Source organism: Mustela nigripes, chromosome 4 (genome assembly GCF_022355385.1).
Source record: "Mustela nigripes isolate SB6536 chromosome 4, MUSNIG.SB6536, whole genome shotgun sequence".
Classification (NCBI taxonomy): Eukaryota; Metazoa; Chordata; class Mammalia; order Carnivora; family Mustelidae; genus Mustela; species Mustela nigripes.
This window is the reverse complement of record NC_081560.1, coordinates 94,705,262-94,711,336: the sequence shown is the minus strand read 5'-3', so window position 1 is coordinate 94,711,336 and position 6,075 is coordinate 94,705,262.

Sequence of the window (6,075 nt, the reverse complement as noted above, 5' to 3'; positions counted from 1 at the left end):
AAGAAAGAAAGAAAGAAAGAAAGAAAGAAAGAAAGAAAGAAAGAAAGAAAGCCACATCATAAGGAAAGTGGAGGAAGAAAAGAGGGAGTCTTGGACTGAATCGTGCCCTCAAAATTCCCATGTTGAAGCCCTAACCCCCACCCCCTGCCCTGTGACTGAAACTGATGTCCTCAGGAGAGGCAGGGACACCCAGGAGGGTCTCTTTCCATGTGTGCCCGGAGGAAAGTGAGTGTGGACACAGCGAGAAGGCAGCCATGTACAAGCCGGGAAGAACCTGACCTGCCCACACCTTGATCTCGGACTCCCAGCCTCCCCCACTGTGACACAGAAGGAGTGTGTTGCTAAGCTGTCCGGCCCACGGCAGGAAGCTCCTATGGAGGGTTTACAAAAGCAGGTGCAATTGGGGGCTGAGGGCTGAATTCACCTGTGTACCTGCTGGTGAGGCTGGCCGAGCCCTTCACGGCCCATGCTTGCCCATGACCTGGATTGGGGAGATTCTTTGACTCTGGAGGACACACAGGAAGCCACAGAATTGCCAGAAAGCTCTCAGTGTAACAGCATCCTGACAAGGAAACTGCCTGGTCCCCTCTCAGACGCCCTGTGCAGAATGATGTGCACAGGACACACGGCCACTGCAGACCCCAACGCAGTAGCTACCGGCCCTTTGTTGTGACGTGTCTCCTACTGGCTTCTGGAAATGATGCTTGGCCTTCTGGTTGTTAGACTTGCCCCACTGCCTGCTCTTTGCCACCCTTGTCCTACCTTCACCCCACCCCGTGCTCCTGTGCACTGAGGTTTGCTTTCCTGGAGAGGTGGATTGGGAACGCGGCACACATACAGCAGGGAAGGGGACTGAATCCAAAACAGCAGGGCAAGAAGAACAAGGCACTCCGAGGGCTGAAAACCAGCCCCACCTCTTGCCCAGGCCAGCGCTGCTTGAATGAACCCTTTCCAGCGTGGTTTCCTCTAGCGGGGGCCAGCGGTCCCCCCCCAAAGAGCCAACCACAGCCTCAAATAAACATGCCTGAAATTGAATGTGGGAGATTATCAGACACACACTCTGCTGGACCCTTTGAAAGGTTATGGTAATGCAGGTTGAGTTAGAATGTAAATTATTCCGGATATTCAGGCAAAATCGCCTCTTTGTCTCCATTAAAAAGTTTTATTAAAATTACAGACGATTGGAGATTAAAAGTTCCATCGTTTAAAGAACTTCAGTCACCCAATTGTCTCTTTAAAAAAGAAAACAAAACAACTTGCCGGTGATTTACTTTTCTCTGGTCCTAAAATGCTATCTTGCTAATTTCAATTATTTCTCATGAATCTGAAGTAGTTTCTCTTCTTGTTGTGATAGAAAACCATCTTTCCAACTTGTCTCTGAAGGATGCTGGTTCAAAAGAAGTTCATAGGAAAACATGGTTTTCACCTTCTAGTGTAATCTGGTGCCCACTGAGCTAAGAAAATTAACCAGAACTCCGAAATCGAGAAGATATTGAGAAGAAATATCCACAGACCTGCTGCGGACTCTCCGGGCAGTGAGTAGAGCTCTTCTCGGTGTCCTCGGGGCGGGGAGGTACCCACCTCCATCAGCCCCTGGCACCTGCCCGTTGCCAGCAGCTGCATTTCTCCGGGTGAAACCAGGAAAGCTAAGTTCCGTTTACACCGAGGCCAGAGAGTCTAACTCTCACTCGGGAGCAAAATCCAAACCCCAGGGTAGCGGCGGACTCAGGATCGCCGTCCTCGAGGTGTCCGGGTGAGGGCGGTAACGGGCTGGCGACGGGTGTCATTTCCCAGTGCGCACTCTGAGGCTCGGCGCTGGCCCGGGAGGGTGGGGCAGCCAGAGGGCAGCTCGCGCGCAGCTCCCCCTCCCCGGCCCCCGGCTCTGTTCGGACTCCCGCGTGCCCCCCGCGCCTTCCGGTCCCGCCGCCCGCGAAGAGGTCGTACCGGGAGCGCGCACACGTACATGAGCGCGCACACGCGCGCACTGGCCGAGCGAGCGTAGCTGCCGCCACCACGAAGGCCTCAGCCACGGCGCAGGACTTTGTTTGAGGGGGTTCAGACCCTTGCAAAGGTTTCCCACAGCCTCTCAGCTCCGCCCGCCTCGGTGCCAGACCCCCCGCGGTCGGGCCGGGTCCTCACACTCCAACCACAGTCCCCCGCAAGCCCGCGCTCTTCCGGATCTAAGGCCACACGGAGCCAGGCCCTGCCTAGCGGCCCCGCGCTCCTTCTCCTCTCCTCGCGCCGCCCTGGCCGTCCTTCCCAGCCCGTCCCGCTCGTCTCGCCGGTCCTGGACGTCCGGGTGCCCCGCGCCGGCTCCCTGCGCTCCGCCTGTGCGGGTGCACCTGCTCGCTGCGCTCCACCTGTGCGGGTGCACCTGCTCTCTGGGCGATCCCGGCCCCGCCTCGAGCCTCGGTACCTCCCGGACCCGGGCTCCGCAGCGCTCTCTTCCCCCACCGCATTCCCGATGAGGACTGCCCGCAGGCCTCAGCACCCCTGCGACTCTATCACACTCTGCCATGGTGCCTGCATCCCCACGGGACTTCTGGTGCCCACCCCACGACCTCTGTTGCCCCTTGGGGGCTGTGTCCTCACGTTCTGGCCCGGGCCCCTCTGTCCCTCGCTGCCACGCTCCTTCCAGGAGTGCAGGGACCGCCTCTGCTCTCAGCAGGGTGGGCCCCGCTGGGTTACTCCTTGGGTTCGCTGCCCCAGGGCCCGGCTGTGGTCTCTGCTACCCTCACCCGTACTCTGGAAGCCTTCAGCCTCCAGGCAGGACTTAGGGTTCTGGCTCTAATTAGGATGGATTAAGCACATTCATCCTCTCTTCCACTGATTGCAACTAAAATCTTGGGACAGACTAAAAACACCAGCTCTTGGAGAACTCTGAAAAGTAAATAAGAACAGATGGATGGGTAGAGACCTCACACGCCAACAACAACGTATGGTGGTGAGTTTCTTTTTTGCTGGGGTGCAGGGTGCTTCCTTCCATGTTGCCTGACTAAGAGTTTAGGGAAGCCCAAATCCTGGAAGTGTGGGCAAACACAGACCGGCAGAACTCCAAAAAGGGGGGCCTCTCGCCAGAGAACATGCAAAGAGATGTTCGGCTCCCTCTCCACACCCCACTTTGGGGTTCCCGAAGGTTAGTGGGCGTGGCAACACCCCCAAGGCTTGGTTGTCTGCTGCAAAAAGTGTGTACTTGCTCGGGACACACCACAGCCCAGCTTCCTTCTTCCTGGTGGGGCCGGTGGGGGGGGCAGGGAGGGCACACCAAGAACCGGTGAGCTGGGAACTGCTTTGTGGGCAACATCCCAGAGCAGATGGGGCCAGAGAAGATCCTTTGGCTCTGTGTGAGAAATCCGGGGGTCCCGCTGGGCTGTGCATGCAGGGAATGAACAGAACCCTCATAGCAGAGACTTTAAGAACTAACCCATGAAGCAGACACTACCCAGTACCCTGATTAGTCCCTGGGGGCACGGATATGAGGCAGACCAGAATAGCCCAGCAAAGGCTCTGGAAGTTGAATTAACATTGGATGCAGAGCTCACAGAAGATGGGTCGGGACCTACAGAGTGAAGCTAGCTAGGCTGGCAGTCTGCTGAAACAAAGCAGGGGCACCTGGGGGACTCAGCCGGTGAAGCGTCTGCTGCAGCTCAGGTTAGGATCTCAAGGTCCTGGGATCAAGCCCGGAATGGGGCTCCCTGCTCAGCGGGGTGTTCTCCTTCTCCCTCTGCCTTTCCCCCCTACTCATGCTCTCTCTGTGTCTCAAATGAATAAATAAAATCCTAAAAATGAGAGAAAGAAAGAAATAGAAAATGGTAAAAAAAAAAAAAAAAAAAAAGTCATGGAAGCATCTATCTTCTAAATTTCATGGCACTGTATGCCAAACAAAAGACACCAGAACAGCCACCAGCTGGCAGGGCTGTGGTCTGATTGCTTGGGTGGCCCCAATCCTGCCCACTGGGACTGGAAGAGAGGAACCTGTCTTCTGCCTTCAAAAGCAAAGGGCTGTCTGTGCAGCCCAGGGACTGGGACAGACAGGATTGGGAAGGGGTCTCCTGTGACTCCGGGCTCACAGAGGAGATATTTAGGGAGGGCTGTTCTGTGGCATCTGCAGGGAGAGACAAGGGTCTCTTCCTGAGCAGGGAACCAGCTGGATCTTCCTTGGTTAGGGACGTCAGAGACACGTTGTTCTGACCCTTGAGTGAGTGTCCCAGTGGCCATGGGGCTGTTAGATGTAGACTGTGGGTCTCACATGCAGACTTTTTTAATTCAGGAAGTCCAAGGCCTGAGGATTTGCATTTTTTTTAAGATTTTATTTATTTATTTGACAAACAGAGATCACAATTAGGCAGAGAGAGCCAGGAGGAAGCAGGCTTCCCGCTGAGCAGAGATCGGATGTGGGGATCATGACTGGAGCCTAAGGCAGAGGCTTTAGCCCACTAAACCACCCAGGCGCCCCATTGAGGATTTGCATTTTTAACACATTTTTAAGTGTGGCTACTGTTGGTAGTTGAGGACCTCCCGTGGAGAGCCGCTGTTGACTGTTTCCTAATCTGCTCTGAGCTCACCTGTCAGGCTGCTGGTGCTGCTGGAAGGGAACTTACCCAAGTCCTCAGGGGACTGGACTTCCCCCAGGACAACGCCCTCCCTGGGTGCAGAACAATAAACAGGTCTTAGACAGACGGTGGTCACTGAGCACGCCATCCACGTGGGGTGATCTAGGGAGTAGCAGTAACTGAATTCACTTTGCGTCCTACAGCTGAACCCCAGGGATTGCGTGCTGCCACTTGGGAAAGCCCACGAGCTCTGTTGAACACTGATTATGAAGGGGTGTTGGGCCCCTTTGAGGGGGGACCTAAACAATGACAGTGCAATGTGGCCGTCCCTGATGGAGGAGCAGGGAGCCAGCTAGTACCCCTCCACGGAAGCCGGGGGAAGCCTCCCCTCCAGCCAGCTCCAGACTGCCCAGGTGCCCCTGTCACTTCAGTGTGTCCCGCCGCTCAGAGAGGGGGGCCATGTGCGGCTCAGTACACGAGAGGTCAGGGGAGCCCCAGCTCTACACCCGCTCTCCAGAGAGGGGAAGACAGTAACGTGACCTGGACATTGCCCAGCTCACCCCAGTCACTCCGGGTAAGCCCTTGGAACTCAGGACTCCCACACCCCAGGTCACTCCCATGGCCAAGGATGGAAGCAGACATCAAGGGACAGGCAGGGACTGGCTCGCAGTCACGGAGGGTTGGTGGAGTCAACCCCACGAGCTATCCTGGGGGAACAGCAGATTAACCCCCAACCTGAGTTTCCAGGGTGGTTTTCTGATTTTCTTTTAGAGGTTTTATTATTTTTTTTAAGATTTTTGTTTGACTTTTTAGAGAGAGAGCCGGGAGGGGCAGAGAGAGAGGAGAGAGAGATAATCTTCAAGCAGACGGGGCGCTGAGCGTGAAGCCCGATGCGGGACTCGACCCCAGGAACCTGAGATCGTGACCTGAGCCAAAACCAAGAGTTGGAAGCTGAACTGACTGAGCCCCCCCACCCCACCCCAGGTGCCCTGACTTTCCGATCTTACAACACGGAAGGCTGGAGCCCATCTCTGAAGGCACAGATTAGGCTCACTGTCTCTTAAAGCAAGATTTTCCTTGATTTCCTCAGTTGTCAAAGGAGAAACTAGGGGCACTTTCCCACCTTCACACTGGGTCCCTAAAGGTGGCTTGGTCAGGGACAGTTGTCTCCACAGCTCAGCAAGCAGACTGCGAAAATATCCCGTTCCGTGCTCTGGCTGTGCAGTACGTCGTAACCTGTCTGCTCGTTAGATGCAACGTGAATTCTTCCGGCTTTGCTTTCTAGTACACAATGAGAGGAGCCCTTCCGGCTTTGCAAACGTGTGCTAGACTGCGTGCTAAAGGATTTTTAGACACTCTTCAGACAGGCGACTCATTCCAGAGGCATTTTACACGCACAGCTTATTCATTCGTAACTTTTAAATGTACGTCACAGAGGTACGTTACGGTCCAGTAGGAAAATGAAGGGAGGCAGGAAGGGAGGAGGGAGGAAAGGAAGGGGGGAGGGAGGAAAGGAAGGGGG